The 22281-nt window shown below is 33.4% G+C and overlaps 1 long non-coding RNA gene across 1 annotated transcript; it reads right to left on the minus strand.

The window, feature by feature from the left end:
- Nucleotides 1-3405: 3405 nt before the first annotated feature.
- Nucleotides 3406-5362, minus strand: LOC139898489 (uncharacterized). Its single transcript, XR_011777020.1, has 3 exons — nt 5044-5362; nt 3567-3652; nt 3406-3482 (listed from the first exon to the last, which is right to left on the minus strand). It is a non-coding gene; the product is annotated as an uncharacterized lncRNA (long non-coding RNA).
- Nucleotides 5363-22281: the final 16919 nt, after the last annotated feature.

The raw sequence follows: 22281 nt of genomic DNA on the forward strand, positions 1-22281 counted from the left end.
TCTACAATTTAAAATAGTGATATTCTTTCAATCATATTTGTGCGTCATGAGGTTAAGTCTAGATCAACCGAGTTGACTTTAAAAACCAAAAAGGTTTCGACTTTCACCAATATACCACAAAGCTAAATCTAAAGAATAGTCACAAGACAATTAAGATGATGTAAAAGCGGCTCGGATACCACTGATGGAAAATCGTGTGTACTTTTACCAAATCAGATTAACGCAGCGGATAGTTAAAATAATAATCTTTTATTATTTTATGAACAAAATTAACAAGATTAAATTTTCACTTATTTAATGAAACATGCACACGATTAATCTTTCGCTAAGATCCAGTTACACCATAATAATTGTCATGAATATAAAATAAAAGAGTTAACGATATACCTTTCTTGGAGAAATTGATGAGACAGAGAGAAACCTACGATCAAAGGATATGATCGTCTCTTTGGATAGTCCACTACACTTTCAGACAACGCCAATGGATGCTAGTCCAAACCCAAGTAATTTATTATAATAATCAAATTATTATAATAAATCTTTAATGGAGTACTTGAAAACCGTTTCGCTTGAATTTGAGATCAGTCACTTAAAAGGTACCTCAATTCAAGTTTGAGTGTTATCACATAAATTAAAAGTCTTTCTCTCTCTCTCTCTCTCTCTCTCTCTCTCTATATATATATATATATATATATATATATATATGTGTGTGTGTCGACCAAAAAATGAAATAATAATAATCCACACTTGCAAAAGAGAAGAATATATAGTACTTTTTAGAAAACACCCGTGAACCTTTTTTATTGAATTATAGTCATTATATTAACCCGTGAATCTTTTACTTTTTGAAAGAATCAAAGATAGGATATTGTATTCGATTTCTATATCGGATGTAATATCATATATTTCTCAAATACTTCAGGGGTATGTTATGTAACTTATAATTAATAATTTCTATCATGTCGTTTTCATGTGAATAGTAAATTAATTAATTTCGTTTCATTTACTATTCATATAAATAGTAAAAGAATTAATTTCGATTTCCTATTTTGTTACTTGAGTAATATATATACATCATATATATATATATATATATATATATATATATATATATATATATATATATATATATATATATATATATATATATATATATATATATATATATATATATATATATTTTATTTGACGTCTCGGTGTATATGTGTGTGACCCCGAAGGCTCAAATGAAGTTGGCCATATAGTTATATGTTGTACCTTGCACATTAATCCTACACTAAATTCAACATGCGCAAACAAAAGATGTAAAGAAAAAGAAACATGCACGAAAGGGATACCAATTTTGTGATAGTAAACGACTAAACGGAAGAGATTTTTCCTATTTAGTGTGATCGGGTTTTCATATTTGTCACGAATTCAGTGTTTTCTACCGAATTTTTTTGTAGTGAAATATGTAAAAGCTTTTAGTTTCTGGCTTGAAATATCAGGTATGATATGACATGTAGGATGTAAGTACATAATCTCAGGCAATAAACTTGTACACTATATACCGGATGTTAGAAAATAGTATTGAAAAATGTTTTTTCATTCATATTTGGACATGATAGAGTGTTATATATTAATGATTAGTTAGTGAGTTTTGTAGTCTCTAATGTGGGCTTTACAACGAGCTAAAGTGTCTCTAAAACGGATTGTTTAGTACAAAATTGAGATAATTGTAAAGAAATTGAAAGTTGACCCACATCAGAAGTAGAAGAGAACTTAAGGCTATAGTCCCCACTATATGTAATGGCCTTTAGACCTTGTAGAAAGATATACCAAAAACTTATGGCAACACACCACGAGTTGTGTAGCTATACATACAAATAAAGTTTTTTGTATTCCTCTAATCCGTAACGTGGTCTCTCCGTTCCGACTATTTTTGAGCAAGTGTTCAAGTCCGGTGTCAGTACACTGCTTTGATTCAGTGTACCAACAAACGAAGAATCAAATGAGTTCTAGGTTTTGAACCCGAAGAACTGGACGAATTGGTTGTATTTTTGCTCTCCTTTCCAACCCCAAAATCAAATCTGATTCAAAATATTATGTTCTTTTTGTGAATGTTATGTTACTGTAAATTTGTTTATAAATATTATTCGGTTTCGTATATAACTTAACTGCACCGGAAACTTCCGATTTTGATATAATGCACAAACATCAATGAGGTACTATTTGCGACAATCATCCATACATGTATTTGTTGCCATAACTTCTGCGACATTCATGACAGCATAGGAAGCCCTTAGGCAACACTGATGGCTACTTTAGGTGTGTTGGAAGTTGGGTAGGGTGGTTGGGCTGATGTGTAAGTCGTGTTGGTAAACTAGGTTGTAATGGGGTGGCGTGTTGGGGGGTAGAAGTGAGTATTTAATATTTTTTTTTTCTTTTAGTATAACTAAAATATAGCTTTTATTTGTTTAGTTAGTGAAATTGTTATTTTGTAATTATTAAAACAAAATAAATTGATACATTTAAGTGAAAATTATTAGAACGATTACATTAATTAAAAAGTTCTAAAATTAGAAAATTACGTTATTAAAATTAAATAATAGTTTGTTGTTCAACGGATCATCGATAATAGCTAAATAAGCATTTACGTTTAGTGATGTTTTATAAAATAAAAATGGGAGAATTATCAAAAAGTGGGAGATGAGAGTTTAAAAGTTGGGCGTGTTAAAATTTTGTTGAATGTGTAAGATATATAAAGATAAAATTTTGTGTTGATTGTTAAATTTTTTATTTATTTTTGAAATTAACCGTTGGAATATATATTCGTTCTGCCCACAGCGTGTCCAACACGCTTCCAACTTTACCCGAGCCGTTGGCAAGCACGCTGACAATGATGACCCAACAACACAGGGGCGGAACATTGTGTAGACGGGACGGGGCACCCGCCCCAGCTGGATTTTTTTTTAAAAAAAATTTACACTAAAAAAATTAAAAATTTTACTAAAAAATAAGGTTTTTTTAGTATTCGCCCCAGCTATCATTGAAAATATTAGTAGATTTTTCACCCGCCCCGTCTGTGGTCCGGTTCAAGTTCCGCCACTACACCAACATGTCGCGCTACAGGCGTATTGGTGGCGTGTTGGTGGAAAAAACCCGTTGAGCGCGCTTTGCAATAAGTCATAAGTTTTCGATTAAGTATATGTTAACTTTTATTATATCAGTTAGCAAATTTCGTCACGTTAAAATCAGCTGTGAATGACCAAAAAAGGTTAAAACGAAGTAATTTTGTGTACGACTGATGCATAATGCATGCGAATTGAATGTTTCACTACTTTTCTGTTTTATTATGCAATAATAAAAAATATATAAAGAAGTAGGTTGGAGATTAAAACCAACAGCTATCACCATCACTTAGTACCTTGGGAAGCAATAATTTTGTCAAAAAAACACCACAACCACATGTTCTTCCTTCCAATCAAATTCAATTTACTTGCCTGCAAATTTTAAATCACAAACTTTAAGTTTCTGATCATGATTTATCAATTCACTATACATGTATGATTAGATCAGGTACGTACGTCATGGGTTCAATCACAATTCCATGTCCAGTATTTAACTAAACATGAGTAGTTAGCGAATTCCTGGCCAATATTGTCCGTGTGACCTGTCGGTGGGATGAACATGTAGCTACAATAATGAGTGTGTAATTTGAAGTTTTCAACAATTATACGTTAAACTGTCCATATTTTAGGTCTTGCTTCAATTGAAGATTATATGGATTGAATTAAAAAATGATCGATACAACAAATAAATGGTAATTAAATACCAACAGATAGACTTTAAGCGTCTGTGACATGAACATGCGTAAAATCAATGGTAATTAAATACCTACAGATAGAATTTACCATGATGATATCACATTAAAAACGTGTACAAAATTAAGAATCTCAAACTAACATATATCGTGTTTATATGTCATTACTAACAAATCACGTTGCAAAAACTACTCTATTTGGAAAAAGAAAAACTTGACATCTGAATAACTCAGATAGCTCCAGAGATTTGAAGTTTATGGAAATAAGACAATCTTTCACCCAAATTTATAATTACCAAGATGTGTTTATTTCTTGGGCTCGTTATCTTATTCCATAGTTTGGATCAAGTCGTTTAATTCCAGTTTTATATATTACATTCGTCATTCAACTTGTTCATGTCAATCAAAAATAAAAGTAGCAGAAGTAAAGTAGATTGGCTATCGAATATATATGTTCATGTCATCAAGTTAATTATTCAAATATAGATAAATTATATTGATATGACTAACTCTATTTGCTTGTAACTTTTATCGCCTCCTGTTACAAATATAAAGATTTTTATACAGGTTCTAAAAATAAGAATAAATACATTTGTCATCAAAATCAATTAAAATAAACCTAGCTTATTGATCATGTAGTAGAATAAACACACAAATGTACGAATGCATACATTACATATGTATGTATAAACAGATAAGGTTTTCCGTATTATGTAACTAAAGCAAACTACACAAGGACCACGGTTTGTTGCACTAATTATTAAATAGACCAAAAGTCCAATATAATGTCAAAACAAGATTTCAACAGCTCAAACAATTCCTGTAACTCTCTACAAACCAATATATTTGTTTCAAAAATGTTTAAGAAAAGCGAATTAAAGTATTGAATAAATAATACTCAAAGCAAACAATTAATTATTAATCAATTTCAGACAAACATATAAGTTGTTTCATCATACAGAATGATCGATATATAACTTGATTTCAGTTATTAGCTGTCCGGAAAATAAATAAATAAATAAGAGCATGTACAATCTTATATCTTATATCTTATAATAACTTATCTAAAAGGAACGATCGGCATCGGACTAATATTTGTGTAGGCTAAGATCCGATCTTTTCAAAATTTATACGGAGTATCGATTAAATAAACATATATAAATTATGATATATACATGAACAAGATCTATATACATATACATAAACGGAGTAGTACATATAGCAGTGATAATCAAGATTACCTTTCTTATAATATATACTTACTACTCATCATAAAAATTGTGGCTGATGCGTTGACTTTCGATGTAGTCAATTAATTACTGATGCAGCATCATCAAGATTCTCATAAATAACCCAGAAACTGTAAGAGTTGAATAACATGTGAATCTTGAAGATGCCGCAGCAGTAAGCAATGACTTTTGATTGATGGATTTTATTAATTATTGATGATGATGATAATATTCAAGAGAAAGAGGTGGATAGTTGTCAGTTTATGATTGGGTATGTGGGTTAGAGAGGTTAAGAGAAGTAAACCCTAGCTAGCTTGGTGAGAAGATTAATGAGAGGAAATGAATGGAGAAAGGGTTTAAGGTTGCGACAAGTTATATAGTGGAAAAAAGCTAGTTTTGTATTAAAGGGTAGGCCCATTTCAAGAAGTACCCACTTTTTATGCGATTATATATTATTAAAAAAATATAGCAAGCTTATAAATAAAAAGTGGATGATTCTCACACACACTTTTTTATTCTCACACACCTATTTTAACCTTTTACTCTTCTAATAATATTCAATTGGTGTGTGAGGATCAAAAAAGTGTGTGTGAGAATCATCCCCTAAATAAAAATCCCCGTTTTTTAATTTTATAATCAAATCAATGTATTACTCCATCCGTCCCAAATTTATAATCAAGTATACTATTTTGAGATGTTCCAAATTAATTATTCACTTTCATAAATAGATAAGAATAATAAGATAAAGTCTTTTGTACCCCTAATTTATTCATGTAGGATAAAAAATAGGTAAAAAATAAGAGATAAGACTGGAAAGTAAGTAAAAAGGTATATGTGACAGGTACTGTTTCTTAAACTGTGAATTTTTTGTCTGGAGACAATAGCTTTAGGACGGAGGAATTACTAAATTATAATCCACGAATTGGGGGATTCAAACGTGAATTAATCGCCTACATTATTATTTATTTATTATTACTATTATTATATTATTAAGAGTTAATTATACTGTTGGTCAGGGTGCATGGTATCATATCGGTAACGAATGCACCGAATGTACCACTACCTAAATGGGAGTAAAGGATACCATACCGATAAAATTTGTTTTGTACTAATACTCACGCTAACTTGGTCCATGTTGTTTATCTAGTATTATGCCGATAGTTCTTTTCTTTTCAAAATTATCCCGGTAGTCCTCGTAGTTTGATAGATGCACATCGCTGATCCTATTCCTAACGTCAGTCTATTTATTCCGGTAACTAATAACGTATAGCAGTCACACGATGGACAATATCGTAGTTTTATTTAAACAAACTCTAATTTAATAAAATAATTTTACTCCACGTAATTCTAATTTATAAACTAACCACCTACCCTGATTTTAGTTATCTCTTCATCATCTAAATTTTTTTCCCTCATCAAACATTCAGCATACACCCTCTCATTAATGACAAAAAAAAAAAAAAAAAAAAAAAAAAAAAAAAACGATTATGTAACATCATGATTCTCTTCTTTAATACTGAACAAAAAATATGTTAGCCAAGATCTAGCAGCCTCAAACGCGTCAAGTGTCACGTTCCCGCCTAAACCATTATTACGTGACCTGAATCAAAAGGTCCAAAACCTAATCAACGCCCTCTATATGAGATGTTTTTATCAAAAATTGCATTCATTTATTTAAAAATGTTTCATAAATAATGTTGGCAAACACGCCAAAAGAACACATCCTAAATGTATAAGTAATAAAATGTAAACGAATGCAAAAGTAAAAATCGTTTAACACAAATGCCAAACTCCAAACAAGAGACCATGCTTGACATTTAACCAGTATGCGCGGAAGCAAAGCTCTATAAAGACCTGCGAATAAACTTGCTAAAATGTCAACACAGATGTTAGTGTGTTCATAGTCTTAAATCGCATATGAAAAGTAAAGTGGACCACGATTTAGTTAGTGAATAAAAATTTTTAAGCCATGAATACCCAATATTCAAGCTTAACAATATAAATATTACCCTTTGTAAAGTACACTTAAACCAAAGTGCAAGTAGTATGAAGTATTATACGCCCATAAACTGTTAGCGAGACTAATGGCGTGTTTACTTTCCACTTAATGATCTGCTTGTGTACAACTCTAAATTCAGTAAGTAAAATTGTTGTTTCGTTGCCACTTAATCTAAAAATTGATCTGTTTGTAGGAGACACATAATCAGACACCCCTTTCCATTAAGAGGCAAATGGAAACAGATGCAAATTCAGAAGAAAAAAAAAAACTAAACAGCCCCTAACCCGGGCGGGCCTATCAAACCCGATAGATCTATCAATAAGATTTGCGTTTACCTAAACCGGTACTTTGAAACAACCCAACCTGTATTCAACACGACCAAATTTTTTTTTTAAATAAATAAACCATTAACGCCCGATTAGATGGTTACATAACGAAACGTCCCCTTTCAACCCATTAAACAATATTACAAGTTAAATGTTTACAAATAAGGCACAAAGGCCCTCAATCGAATATAATACAAGTTCGACCCGTTAAAAATGATAGTTTTAATCCAAACAACACTTGAGCATTGTTTGGGGCTAAACTGCCCAAAACACTAGGCCGGCTTCAAAAAGCTTCACCAAGCATCCAACAAGGGGTAACTAGTGCCCAACAACCCCCTTCCCCTTCTCCGCACTTGCATCTAAAAAGATAAACAACGAGAGGGGTAAGCTAACGCTTAGTGAGTGCAATAAGTATACACGTGCATATATAATATACCTACTTGCAACCACCTACACACATACCACAAACATGCTAGCAATATAATATTAGCATACGAACTCCAAATATTAAGCTAACAACCTCCAATACCGCAACTAGCATAAACAATAACATATACTCCAAAATATAATATGCTACACTACAATACATGCACAACTATATGGTTAACCATACACGCGTCATGGTGCTACCGGCTCCGTGGTTCACACCATACATAATGCTATGACGCTACCGGCTCCGTGGTTCACGTCACTACGCATTCGAGTCATACTCCTTTATAGTGCTACCGGCTCCGTGGTTCATACTTTGGTGTTACCGGCTCCGTGGTTCACACCTCATTTTATAGTGTTACCGGCTCCATGGTTCACACTTTGATGTTACCGGCTCCATGGTTCACATCACTACACGTACCATGATGCCACCGGCTCCGTGGTTCACATCACATCACACTCGCACACACTATGGCACTTTCGGCTCCGTGGATCATGCCATAACATACAAATAAATATACTATATACATACATGCATAAATATCTCACTCACCTTAACGCCAAGGTGATGATTAAAGTCCGCAAGCTTCAAAGCAAGTACCTAATTCATTAAGTACACATTTAATACACAAACTAGTTGGACTAGACACCAACATTTAACACTTGAGCATTTAATGACCCGATTGCATTAAATGACTCATTTACACCAAACCGCCCATCATTGGCCAAGACTCATCATAAATCACTAAAAGCTAGTGATTATAGTCCAATATTAACAACCAACACCATATAGGGTATTTTCACACCCATCTTGCCCAAACTAGGTCAACATTACCCATTTGACCTATTTTAACACTTAGACTTACAAATTTGGTCAAACTTAACCCATTAACAAATCCTTCATCATTTAACAAGTGTATTAGTGACTAACAACACAATTGACTCTTACACATTCTCAATACATGACCAAACCCTAGATTAACACCGTTAGGGTTTTCCTTACACCAAATTAACCCAAATTCACCCATTAAATCCCCAAATGGGTCTTACAAGTCTCAAATGACCAAACCCTAGCCATAAATTAACTAAAACTCAAAACATGGAATTAAGACTTACCAACACTATCATGTCGTAGCTAAGAACTAGGGGAACAATATTACTTCTTGCTCCTAAGATCGATTCCCAATTCTTCACCTTCAGATCTTAATATAAATCTAAGTGGGTTTTGTGTTTTGAGAGGAAATAGAGAAAGAAAATGGAAAAGAAAATGAATAAGTGAGATAAGTGGCTGAGATTTAGAGTTCCAATCAGATGCACACGCGAAAAGACGAATATACCCTCGAATTAACCCTTTTTAAAACTGAATCCGGAGTCAGACTGGCAGCAAGGTCGCGGCGCGACCACTTCTAGCCGCGACGCGACGTTTCACAGGATTTTTGAGCTATTTTGATCGACTCCTGATTTTGATTTATGTTACGTGTCGCGGCGCGACACTCACCCTCCGCGGCGCGGTAATACGCCTGAACTGACCAGTTTTGACTATTTTAAATCAACAATTATTTATACGACATGTACACTTCATTCCCGCTTTATATATTCGCCTAGACTTCACTACGTAGTCTCTCAGGAGTTAATACACTCCTAAACCATATGTATACTTGTAACACCCAGTCAAAAATCACTTTAACGGAACGTTAACTCTGGTCCCAGTGCTTGGCTTGACTTCTACGTAACGGCAATAATTTACAGCAAAAGCAATTAATACCTGAGAATAAAACACGTAAAACGGATCAACAACAATGTTGAGTTAATCTACAGGTTTAAGGTAAATAATACAGTATGTTTAAGAAATAACATTCCGAAAACATTTATTAGTGGAAGACCACCAAGGATTAATATAAAGAATTGTAGACAACACCGTGTCCCATTTCAAAAGCTTGTTGACACTATCATGTCCAGTTTTATCTCATTTACTCGTAAACCACAGTTTGAAATAACGTTGTATAATATATGAAAAACAGTTATCAGAAAAATAGTTAAGTTTCCTTGACCACGAGATTTTTACAAGTACAACACAAAGTCGTAAAAATGTTTGCATAATATGAGCACCTGAATACTAGCAATGACCCGAGTATAGAAGCCAATATACCCGCCTTCACCTCCTAAAAGGTTATACACTTGTTCGAGCGTATCTAATGTTCAAAATAAATGCACCACAGTTTTTATAGCGGGTGAGGTTGTCAACCTAACAGATCCGTCCATCTAAATCGTGCTTACACCGATGGTATTAAAAGTATTCAAGCTAGAGGCTTTTTGAACAAACTCAATATGCATATATAGTACTCGTGTCAATACAAAAGCATTTGATAAAGTAAGTATAACAGCGTGTATTCTCATCCCTGAAAACATGTAAAAAGCGGGACTGTAGACTCACCTTTGAATAAAGCTTGGATTAAAAAGTAGACAATTAACTTGTACGGTTTAGTGCCGAGCAGTGTTGTAGATCTCGGAATTTCTCGGCGAGATCTCAGGGAGATCTCGGTTTCAAAACTCAGCCGAGAATATTTTCCCATCTCGTTGAGATTTCTCGGTCAACGGTTAAAATCTCGGTCAATGTCACGATTTCTCAGATTTTCTCGGTGAGATCTTGGATTTTCTCGTACTTTCTCGGGTTTTCTCGCAATTTCTCGAATTTTCTTGTAATTTTTCGCTCATTTCTCAAACTTTCTCGTAAAAATCCATATAAATATACATATATTTATATATTTATATTAAAAAAACTAGAAAGTCAACACAAGTCAACGTCCGAGATCTCCCCGAGATTTTTCCGAGATGCCGAGATCTCCTCAAAAATGTCCAAACGAGATCTCCCCGAGATCCGAGTTCTCCAACCTTGGTGCTGAGTAATGCAACCTAAGTATACGTATTTAGGTTGGTCAATATATGTATCTTAAACAAATGTGGTTTCATAGTATAAGTTGTCTTATTGCTCGACTCGACACGTTTCCAAGTAAAAGTCAACTATATCATGCAAGTCAAACAAAGTCAACCGAAGTCAAACCGAAAGTCAAACCGAAAGTCAAACTTGGTCAAAGTAGTCAACTAAAGCCAACATCAGTAGGTTCATGTCAAATGTTGGTCAACATATCAAACATAAATCACACAATACGTTTCAGGTCGTGAATGATCATTTTCACAATTTCAGTTTATCGTTGTGCACAAAGTTTATGAACACGTAGCATACTTAGCATATTATCTCATAGCACAAAATTCATGTAAATATGGAAAACTCCAGATCACAAGTATACTCAAAATATATTCCAAAAAGTCCAGCCAGGGGCTCATACGATAATTAAAAGTCAGGAATCAGAAGGGGTACATTTGGGGTTTGCCAAGTCAGTTTTTGACCGCGCACTGATTTCGTTTTGGCTATAACCGGAGTTAGGGACATGAAATTGATACAAGACCAGTGGACATAGTTCAAGGACAAGTCAACGTAACACATATAAAAAATCTAGCAAATTTTGTTTAGCCAATTTGTACAGTTTATTCATACAATTTGAATATTCAGTTTTCAGCTCAAATCAGAATTTACATAAAGTATTGTCCTATTGTGCCCAATGCATAAGGTTTCAGAGATTGAAATAAACTAACAATAAGTCAAATATCATGTTAAGTTTCATTTTCCAGAAGAATACATGCTCATTCAATAAACACAATCCACAGAGTATAAAACATAGAGCAATTTACAGATTCGATTCTAGTTTAGTTAGTCACATTCGCATGCGATTATCTGAAGATCTAGATACAATTAGCCTATAATATCTACATGAAAGATGAAGTAATTTTTGTGTAGATTTCAAATATGCAATGCTTTAATCACAGAAGTTACCAAATTTTATCATACAAGGTTATTTTCATGCAAGTGCATTATAAAACCACTTTTACACTAATTCAAGCATATCTCGGGTTATACATAAGCAAATGACATGATATCCTAGTCTAAATTGAGTGTTTTTAAATTATATTTCCAGTGATATAAGTCTCACATTCCAATTCGTGGTCTAACAATTCCAGATTTCTGATCAATCACGAAAACACAACGTTAATTTCAATTAAACATAACTTGATCATCCGGAAACAAAATCAAGCGTATCCAAAGCCTAAACTCAATAGTTTTTCGCAAGAAATCTGAATATAACATAATAATTAACATTTGAAAAACTTAATTTTTCTGATCATGCAAAAACAAATTCGTTTTTAAACCCTAGCGCATCAAACAATCAATATAACGATTACAATTAACACGTACTCGTATAGACTTGAGCAATTGACAACAATACTATGAAACACCAATAAAAATCAGATTTTTAGGATTAGGGTTTAGCTAAATATACCTTAGATCAAGAAAAGAATTATATCAACGCGTAGAGGAGATCGAGAATTACAACATTTGTTCTTGAGGTTTGATCAAAAAATAAAAATTGAAGGTATTGTGATGGTGATGATGGGCGACGGTTTTAGGGAGGGAGAGGGAGATCGACTGCACAATTTTTGGTGTAGGGGATTATGACTAAATTAGGTTAACACTTTACATTTATATTAAACCTTAGATTCGATAATTAGTACTTAAGTCCCTCAAGTAAGCAAAAATTAAAAACATAAGGGGTGGGGAGGGGGAGTTCGGCCGTGGCCCACATGGGAAGTATTCCCGGGCTCGTGTTTTGCAATTCCGTGTAATCGTGGTTCGTTTCAAGTGTCGTTTAGTCGTACCGAAATCCCGAAACGCTAAATCGATCGTTAAACGCAACCAAACGTTAATTTATTAAAAATCCAATAAATTAATTATTTTAAAAAGTTAATAATTAATAAAAATTAATTATTAAAATAAACCCGAGCATTTCGTTGCTCAAAAAGCCGTTATCAAAATCGTATCGTTTTTATCGTATTTCATTATCCGAAATATTTATTTGAATTAATATCAACCCATATTAATTATTATAACCCTCCAAAGATCAAGTACGCAATTATTACACATAAACACATAAAAGTCAAATAGTCGCCGTTAAATAAACTAACGGGAGGTTAACGGAAGTAACGGAAAAAGCAGGGTTGTTACATTACCCACCTGTTATTGAAAATTTCGTCCCGAAATTTTAGTGATCATCCTCTGAAGTAGTTTCGTCGGGAAATAGTTGTGGATACTTCAGCCTCATCTGGTCTCTTCACGCTCCCACGTGAACTCTGGTCCTCTTCTCGCGTTCCACCGAACTTTAACGATAGGAATTCTGCTTTGTTTCAATTATTTGACCTCACGGCCCAAAATTTCGACAGGTTCCTCAATGAAATGGAGTTTATCGTCGATACGTAGTTCCTCTAAAGGAATAATCAAATTCTCCTCTGCTAGGCACTTCTTTAGATTGGATACATGAAAAACGTCGTGTATACCACTGAGAGCTTGTGGCAGTTCCAATCTGTAAGCTACCGGTCCAACTCTTTCAGTTAACTCGAACGGTCCAACATATCTAGGACTCAGTTTACCTCGTTTCCCAAATCTTACAACACCCTTCCAAGGTGATACTTTAAGCATAACTTTGTCACCAACTTGGAATTCTATATCCTTCCGTCTAACATCGACGTAACTCTTTTGACGACTTCGAGCCGTTCTCAATCGTTCCTGAATCTGTAGGACTTTCTCAGTTGTCTCCTGAATAATCTTAGGACCTGTCAACTGACTATCTCCCAATTCGCTCCAACAAACGGGAGATCTACACTTCCTTCCGTACAATGCTTCGAAAGGTGCAGCTTTAATGCTCGCATGGTAGCTGTTATTGTATGAGAACTCAGCTAGTGGTAAATACTTATCCCATCCGTTTTCGAAATCAATGACACATGCTCGTAACATGTCCTCAAAAGTCTGAAAACTTCGCTCGCTCTGGCCATCTGTCTGGGGATGATATGCTGTACTCATATCTAAACGAGTCCCCATTACTTTCTGTAATGACTGCCAAAATTTGAAAGTGAATCTGCTGTCGCGATCGGATATAATGGATATAGGCACTCCATGTCTAGAGACAACTTCCTTAATGTAGATCTGAGCCAACTTCTCCATTTTATCAGTTTATCTTATCGGTAAGAAGTGTGCAGACTTAATGAGACGATCCACGATAACCCAAATGGTATCGTGACCTCCCGCCGTTCTTGGCAGTTTCGTGATGAAGTCCATGGTAATACCTTCCCACTTCCACTAGGGAATCTCTGGTTGAGTTAATAATCCTGATGGCTTCTGATGCTCAGCCTTGACTTTAGCGCAAGTCAAACACTTACCGACATAGGTAGCAATTTCAGCTTTCAAATTTGGCCACCAATAGAATGCTTTCAAATCTTGGTACATTTTATCTGATCCTGGATGAATTTAGTACCTTGACTTGTGTGCTTCCTCCAATACTAGTTCTCTCAATCCACCAAATTTTGGTACTCAGATTTGATTAGCAAAGTACCGTATTCCATCCTCCTTGATGTCAAATTTCTTATCCATTCCTCTGAGAAATTCAACACACATTTTCTTGTTTAACTGCTTCTTGTTGTGCTTCGCGGATTTGTGATGTGAGATTCGTACGGACAACTATGTTAAGAGCTTTAACCCTAAGAGGTTTCTCTCGCTCCCTTCTGCTTAAAGCATCCGCCACAACGTTCGCCTTGCCCGGATGGTATTGAAGTTTGCAGTTATAATCGTTAAGTAGTTCCATCCAACGTCGTTTTCGTATGTTGGGCTGTTTCTGATCAAATATGTGTTGTAAACTCTTGTGGTCAGTGAAGATAGTGAACTTGGTTCCATACAGGTAGTGTCTCCACATTTTAAGTGCAAGGGCAAGAGCTCATAGTTCAAGGTCGTGCGTAGTGTAGTTCTGCTTGTGAATCTTTAACTGACGCGATCCATAAGCAATAACCTTATTTCGTTGCATAATCAGGCAACCCATTCCTTGACGTGAGGCATCACAATTAACAACAAAATCTTCACTTCCCGCGGGTAGAGACAATACTGGTGCAGTTGTTAACTTCTCTTTCAACAACTGAAATGCGGACTCTTGCGGTTCTGACCACTCATACTTCTTGCCCTTATGAGTCAACGCGGTCAATGGTCGGGCTATCTTAGAGAATCCTTCGATGAATCTCCGGTAGTAACCAGCCAGACGCAAAAATTGCCGAACCTGAGTTGGCGTCCTTGGAGTTTCCCAATTCTTAACCGACTCAATCTTTGCTGGATCGACCTGTATTCCATTGGCCCCTACAACATGGCCAAGAAATTGTACCTCTGGTAACCAAAAGTCACACTTAGAGAACTTTGCATACAACTGCTCATATCTAAGCATAGTCAAAATCGAACGTAGATGCTGTTCGTGCTCTTCCTTGTTCTTGGAGTACACCAATATATCATCAATAAACACGATGATGAATTTATCTAGGTATGGCTTACACACACGGTTCATGAGATCCATGAACATTGCTGGTGCGTTCGTCAAACCAAACGGCGTCACTGTAAACTCATAATATCCATAACGTGTTCTAAACGCTGTCTTCGGGACATCAGCTTCTTTGACTCTCAATTGGTGATACCTGGATCTCAAATCAATCTTCGAATAACAACTAGATCCTTGTAGCTGATCAAATAAGTCATCAATCCTCAGTAGCGGATACCGATTCTTTATTGTCAACTTGTTCAATTCTCTGTAGTCGATACACAATCTCATCGACCCATCCTTCTTTTTAACAAACAAGACTGGAGCTCCAACTCAGAAATTCATGGCTATGTGACCCACCTTCTAGTACCTGTCACAAATTAGTGCATTACAACCCTGATGTTCTTCGCCATGGAAAGCTCTTGTAGTTCCATATATATATAACATTAGTTCAAAAATTTTCAGAATCAATATTACAAACTTTGCTTATCTTGTCGAAATTATATAAAGATTAAGTTTTAAATTTGGTCGGAAATTTCCGGGTTGTCACACACACACACACACACACATACATATATATATATATATATATATATATATATATATATATATATATATATATATATATATATATATATATATATATATATATATATATATATATATATATATATATATATATATATATATATATATATATATATATATATCGTTGGTCCCTTGATAAACAACAGGAGTATTGTAGGGGGGTGAATACATTCTCTTTAATTAACTTAACAGTTAAACACAATTTAGTATTCAAGCAAGTAAATTAAATAGAGTCAAAGGTAATTTTTCAACGATTATTATTTATTGATTAAATCACAAAGAATTACAACTATCCTTGGCGGAATGATAGTTGGTTGATACAGATTTACCTAAGTATAGCTACAGAGTGTGTTCTAAGCTATTACATGTTTTGGACTCTAAATAAACAAACTCACACCACTAGTTGTTACAATAGTGGATACAACAATTTATAGTAGTCCTATTATCCATGTAATTATTCCATTGTCCACTGGTACATAGGATGTCTGCACTCTCCTCTTTCCTCTTTGGTAGCTATTTGCAGGAACACCCCAATTCAGTTTGGCACCACTATTTGTTTAAACAAATAGAATGTTGTGTTCCCTAGACATTGACAAAGTATAACACATGTCTGCACATGCGTTAAACTTCTGCATTCCCACGTGGTCTTGTAAGGTCACTTGTCAGCTGCCGATGCGTGTCCTTTTCTGTTCAACTTTGTCTTCTGTTGAATAGTACAATTGATGTAGACCACTCAGAAAACCACTATGCTTGTAATAGAGCATAGTTGTCTTGTGTAGTAAGCTGCATTCCAGCTGTGCTGGTTCTTCATTGCTGAGACACTTGATATTCTTGAATTGCTGAGTACACATCCTGTGCTTAATTAAAGAATATTGTCTACCTTGTGCTGGTAGACTAGGCAGCAAACTAAACACTCGACACAGCAATATATGCTGTCTATACATAAACAAACTTGTGCTGGCTGCACATAACATTTTAGTACAAATAAATTACAGTTTTATCATAATTAAATCCTTAATTATTCTGGGGACTCAACACACACGCACACGCGCGCACACACACACACACACACACACACACACACACACACACACATATATATATATATATATATATATATATATACATGGGTGGATTCAAGATCAAGGAAAATACCCTTGCGTGCAATGTTGTCACTTTAGGAATCGAACTTTCAACCTCTAACAAAAAGGTATGAGTCATTACCACTAGACTAACAACACAAGGATTTTTCTTTTTTCAATGATTATATATTTTAAAATAAGCTTATTGGATACTAAGTCATAATTATAAAATTTATAAGGTTATGTTTGAATGTGAGTTTTTTTGGAGCTTTTAGAAACTTCTAGCTTTTATGGAAATACTCGTATCTACTAAAAGATTTTGTTTGGTTAAAAGAGTTTGAAATTTTAGACGAAGTGAAAAAGTTAAAACCTACTAGAACTAACGTCTGAGAAAATACTTATAGTTTGTTGTCATTTTACTTTTATTTTAACAATTTCAGCTACTCTGCCGAACACCTAAATAAATATAATAAACTAACAACTATTAGCTACAAGTTACTAGTTACAAGTTATCATCAAAAAGTTACCAACTACAAACTATCAGCTATAAGCCAACAATCGTGTTTGCCAAATGATGTTATGCGAGGTGTATACGAAATAGTTATATTTTTACTACGAAATACTTTTAAATACGATACAATTTTACACAAGTTATTTATTTATTTATAGAGTGGATATACCTAAACCTTGCTACAACACTATAGGTAGTGTACCTAATTGTAGAGTAGTTTAGTTTTTAGTAAGTCCGGTTCGTTCCGCAGGGAGCTAGCCAAGTTCAACGCTATATTTTATTTTAAACTATATTTGTATATATATATATATATATATATATATATATATATATATATATATATATATATATATATATATATATATAAGTAGTATTATTATTATAAAAAGGGGGTTTTACCGTTTAATGACCGGTTTGTCGATTTTAAAACTTTAGTCACAATTAAAACCTAATGTAAAATATTAAATATAAAAATAACTTAATTTAAAGTGTAAAGTAAATAACGATAATAAAATTGCGATAATTTAAAGTGCGATAAATAAAATGACGATAAATAAAATTGAGATAATTAAAAAGTACGATAATTAAAAGTGCGATAAGATATCAAATAAAGGAATTATGCTTATTTAAACTTCCGTAATCATGATGTTTGACTTGTTGATTTTAATTTATTACCATGGGTTAATTGTCCTTTGTCCTGGATTATTCGATATGTCCATACGGTTTTGTCCATAATAGTCCATCAGTCATAAATATAAAGTGCGAGGATCTTCGTCAAATTATCCTTATACCCGAAGTCAAATATTCCAACTAATTAGGGATTCGAACTGTAACAAGGTCTTAATACTTTGTTTAATAAATACACCAGGTTATCGACTGCGTGTAGTCCAAGGTTTTACTACTTTGTTAACAATTACACCAATTACTCTTGAATGTAATCCACCCCTATTTTAATGAGTCCATTAACTATTAATCCATCCTCGTGTCCGGTCAAATGAACAATAATTTGTATTTATAAATATCCCGCCCACCGTACCCGATTAAGCGTATGTGGTTATATATAGATACATCAAATTGTAACCTTTATATTAAATTAACTAGGTATCGTTTAGTTAATATAAAGCCCATTAATAGCCCATAGTCTAATTTCCACAAGTGTCGTTCTTTTGTCCAAACCCCAATTATGGTCCAAAACCCAATTACCCAATCTTAATATTTAGCCCAACATCACGATTACTTCGGCTTAAATAAGCATAATAATCACTTAGCTACGAGACATTAATTTAAAAAGGTTGAACATAACTTATAATGAGTATTAATCGCGTAGTGTTACACGGACAGAATTTCGACTTACAAACTTAAAACATTCGCCACTATAACCTTATTATTATTAAACTTAAATTAAAATTATAATTAAAATATAAATATATTGTAGATAGATAGATAGAAAAAGGTGTGTTTTCATCGAGCAGAATGCGCGGCCTTTTATAGGCCCACGTTTAACTGTTATACTCCGCGAGTGCGGAGGTTTTATTCATTACAGCTCCGCGAGTGCGGATCTCTGGATTCCAGCTCATAGATCAAATTCAAAGCGTGGGCTGCGTATAATTATAATATATACTAATATATATAATTAATTATATATTATATTATATTCTTGTGCATAGTTGACTTGTAATTTTTGGTCCGTTGCGTCGCGCGCTGAAAGTTGGTTCATGTCTCAGTTTCGGATTTTCGAACGCCTTTTCGTATAATTTAATATCTTGTACTTTGCTTTTTGCGGCTTGTACTCTTGCCATTTTTAGACGTTTCTCATCAATAATTTGAACCACTTGGATTGTACTTTGTACTTTTTAGGTTACTGGTCGTTTGCGTCTTCAAATCATCGAATCTGTCTTTTGTCTTCACCTTTTATTATTTAAACGAATATCACTTGTAAATAGAACAATTGCAACTAAAAGCTTGTCTTTCTTGAAAGATAATGCTATGAAATATATGTTCGTTTTTAGCATTATCAAATATTCCCACACTTGAGCGTTGCTTGTCCTCAAGCAATATAGAACTTGAATATAACTTTACTAGAATCACTTCTTTATTCTTCACACTTTGTACATCAGTGATTTCTATACGGTGGTATGAACAATGATAGTAACGTTGTGGTTTACAGTCCCACATGACTATGAAAATTTAGATCCTTTACACTGCATTCTCGAGTTTTTTTTATAACAGAAAGGAAAGGAAATCGACAGATTAAAAAATAACAGTGATTCTCGAGTTTTTATTTTAAGTGGAAAGGAAAAGAGAGTAGAGGATTAGAAAGGAAAGTGTAGTTATATTTTATTAACAACACTCTCCGCCCATATTTGGACGGATTATGGAGGATAGTAAAACACTCTCATCTCCTTTCTTTTCCACTCCTTTCCGCTGAAAAATAAACTCGAGAATAAACTCGAAAAATAAACTCGAGAATACAGCATTTTTGGATCTTTATGAAAACATTTGATCTTTTGAAAATTCAATCTAGCTTTTACCCTAGATAAGTTTTTCGAAATAACCCTTCACCGGTGTTTGCAAATTGTTTTTGTGGGTTTTGTGGGTTTCAGATTTGAAAATTTTAGCTCAAAACTTGCGGTTTTGTGTCACCTACTTGCTAACCTTGTATTGGAAAAGCAACACGTCCACTATACTTGCTCCGTATATTACCTTTCGGTAAACTACCGTCCGGTTGTAAAGAAAAGCGTTGAACAAGCAACTATTAAGGCAATGTCCCGTGACAAGCTTTTGATTATGGTCTATATCGTGTCGGATGCAATTACTATCCTTTGTAGGAGCAATAGTAAAGATCACCTTATGGTTTTTCGGTCTGGCACAAGTACCTGTCTTCGACCATGCTATACAACCACCGTTCTTACGGTTGACACCCGATTTGGTTCAGGTGACCTAATGAATTCCAGGTGAATTTCTAGGATTTTACGTTCAATGGTAATGAACGCATTGAAAATGGGTTTTCAGAAAATAAATCGGTTTGTAATTTTGATCAAAATATTTTCTCGTTTAAGCTCGAATTTAGATATCATTGAAAAATCATGAGTTTGTAATTCTCAATCTTTAAGGTCAATCTCAAGGATTGAGTAATATCAGTCTTAAAAGCTGATTTTTGATCTTTAAGGAGATTATCCTTTTTGGGGATCTGATTCATTAGTCTTATAAGCTAATTTGCACGGTGCCCCTCATTGTACGAGACAGATCCTCTCATAGTTAGGATAAGTCTGACCACTTGGCGACCCTGTTTGATGCCGAGGTCCGTGGATTTCCAGCTGATTTTCGAGAAAACTTTTCAAGGTTTTTCGTAGACTCTACAACTGGTCTGGACGACAACTTCCTGACCTAAATCAAGAAGCGCGTCTCTTTTTCTCGAAAGACTTTACTTCCTTTTAAATCAAGTGGCACATTTCTTTCAAATATATTATAAGAAATCAGGTAAAACTGATAAAATTTGTCCAAAACAAAAGTATCTTCAATTATTTGTACAAAAATATGTGATATATGTAATTTGAATAATTTGGTAAATTTTTCCCACACTTGGTTTTTATTTTCCTTTCTTTGCCTTTTTATTTTCCTCTATTCCATTTTTAAATGAATTCAAGCATTTTGGGTTGTTTCTCAATTTATGTCCTTTACGAGGTAACAATAATTTCGATGTTAACACCTAGTTTTATCATTAATAAATATGTATAAACATGATTTTGAATTCATTTAGTTGAAGAAAAAAAAATTTAAATATTTTACTAGAAGTGGGTAGTCAGTATATAAGACTAGGGTTGTTCTTTATTATCAGAAAGCACTAGATTCTAATACAACTACTGCGTTACTAGTATTTTTAATGGTAACCAAGTGTTTAAATTAAATTTTTTTTTTAAATCCGAAAGAATTTAACCCCTTCCCACACTTAAGATCTTGCAATGCCCTCATTTGCAAGAAATCAGTAGCAATTTAAATTATTGAGGGTGATTAGCGTAGAAAAATGATTAAATTTTACCAAAGTTTCCAAACATATTGTTGTTTGTGTTGAATAATAAATGGTGCACATCATTTGTTCATTCCGTCTGTTGTTACATCACACTTGTTTTTCGTTTTGTCGTCAAAATTAATAGCTTTTGCTGAACTTAATGACATTCTTTGAAAGTGCGATGTTTTGCCCTGTTTTGTACATTAGATAAACTACAAACATACATAATATTTTTATTATATTTTTTTTATAAAACCTTTATTTATTAAAACAATTTAAATGAATAAATATTTTTTTAAAAAATTTTTGTTTCCTTTTACTTTAGGTAGTTTTGGTATGTTTACCTAGTCCGTCCCTCGACAAAATTTAAAATTTGTCGTTTTTAAAGCGATTGTTTTAAAAGCAAAGATTTTTGGGTTTTTTATCCCTAAATGAAGGGAAATCTATAAAAAATTAAATTTTTTTTTTGTATACTATAGATCAATAATATTAAAAATAATGATAACAAAATTTTTCACCCCGTCTTTGGGTAAAGCAATTTCGATTCTATGATCTAGTCTTTAACTTACGACGAATTTTAGAAATCATTTTTTTAAACTTAATGAAATAAAGAAAATTTTGTTTTTTAAAATTTACACAAAACTTAAATTTAAAAATGCATATAAATTAAAAATTCATATTAATATTATTAATATTTTTATACATTAATTTTACAAACTTATATTGAAAATATTAATTTTTAAAATATTTAAAAACTTAAATATATTGATTTAAAAAGATTTACAATAATAATTTAATATTTATATTTATATATTAATTTTTAAAAACAAGGTAAAAATAAAATTA

The sequence above is a fragment of the Rutidosis leptorrhynchoides genome, chromosome 3, assembly GCF_046630445.1.
Source record: "Rutidosis leptorrhynchoides isolate AG116_Rl617_1_P2 chromosome 3, CSIRO_AGI_Rlap_v1, whole genome shotgun sequence".
Classification (NCBI taxonomy): domain Eukaryota; kingdom Viridiplantae; phylum Streptophyta; class Magnoliopsida; order Asterales; family Asteraceae; genus Rutidosis; species Rutidosis leptorrhynchoides.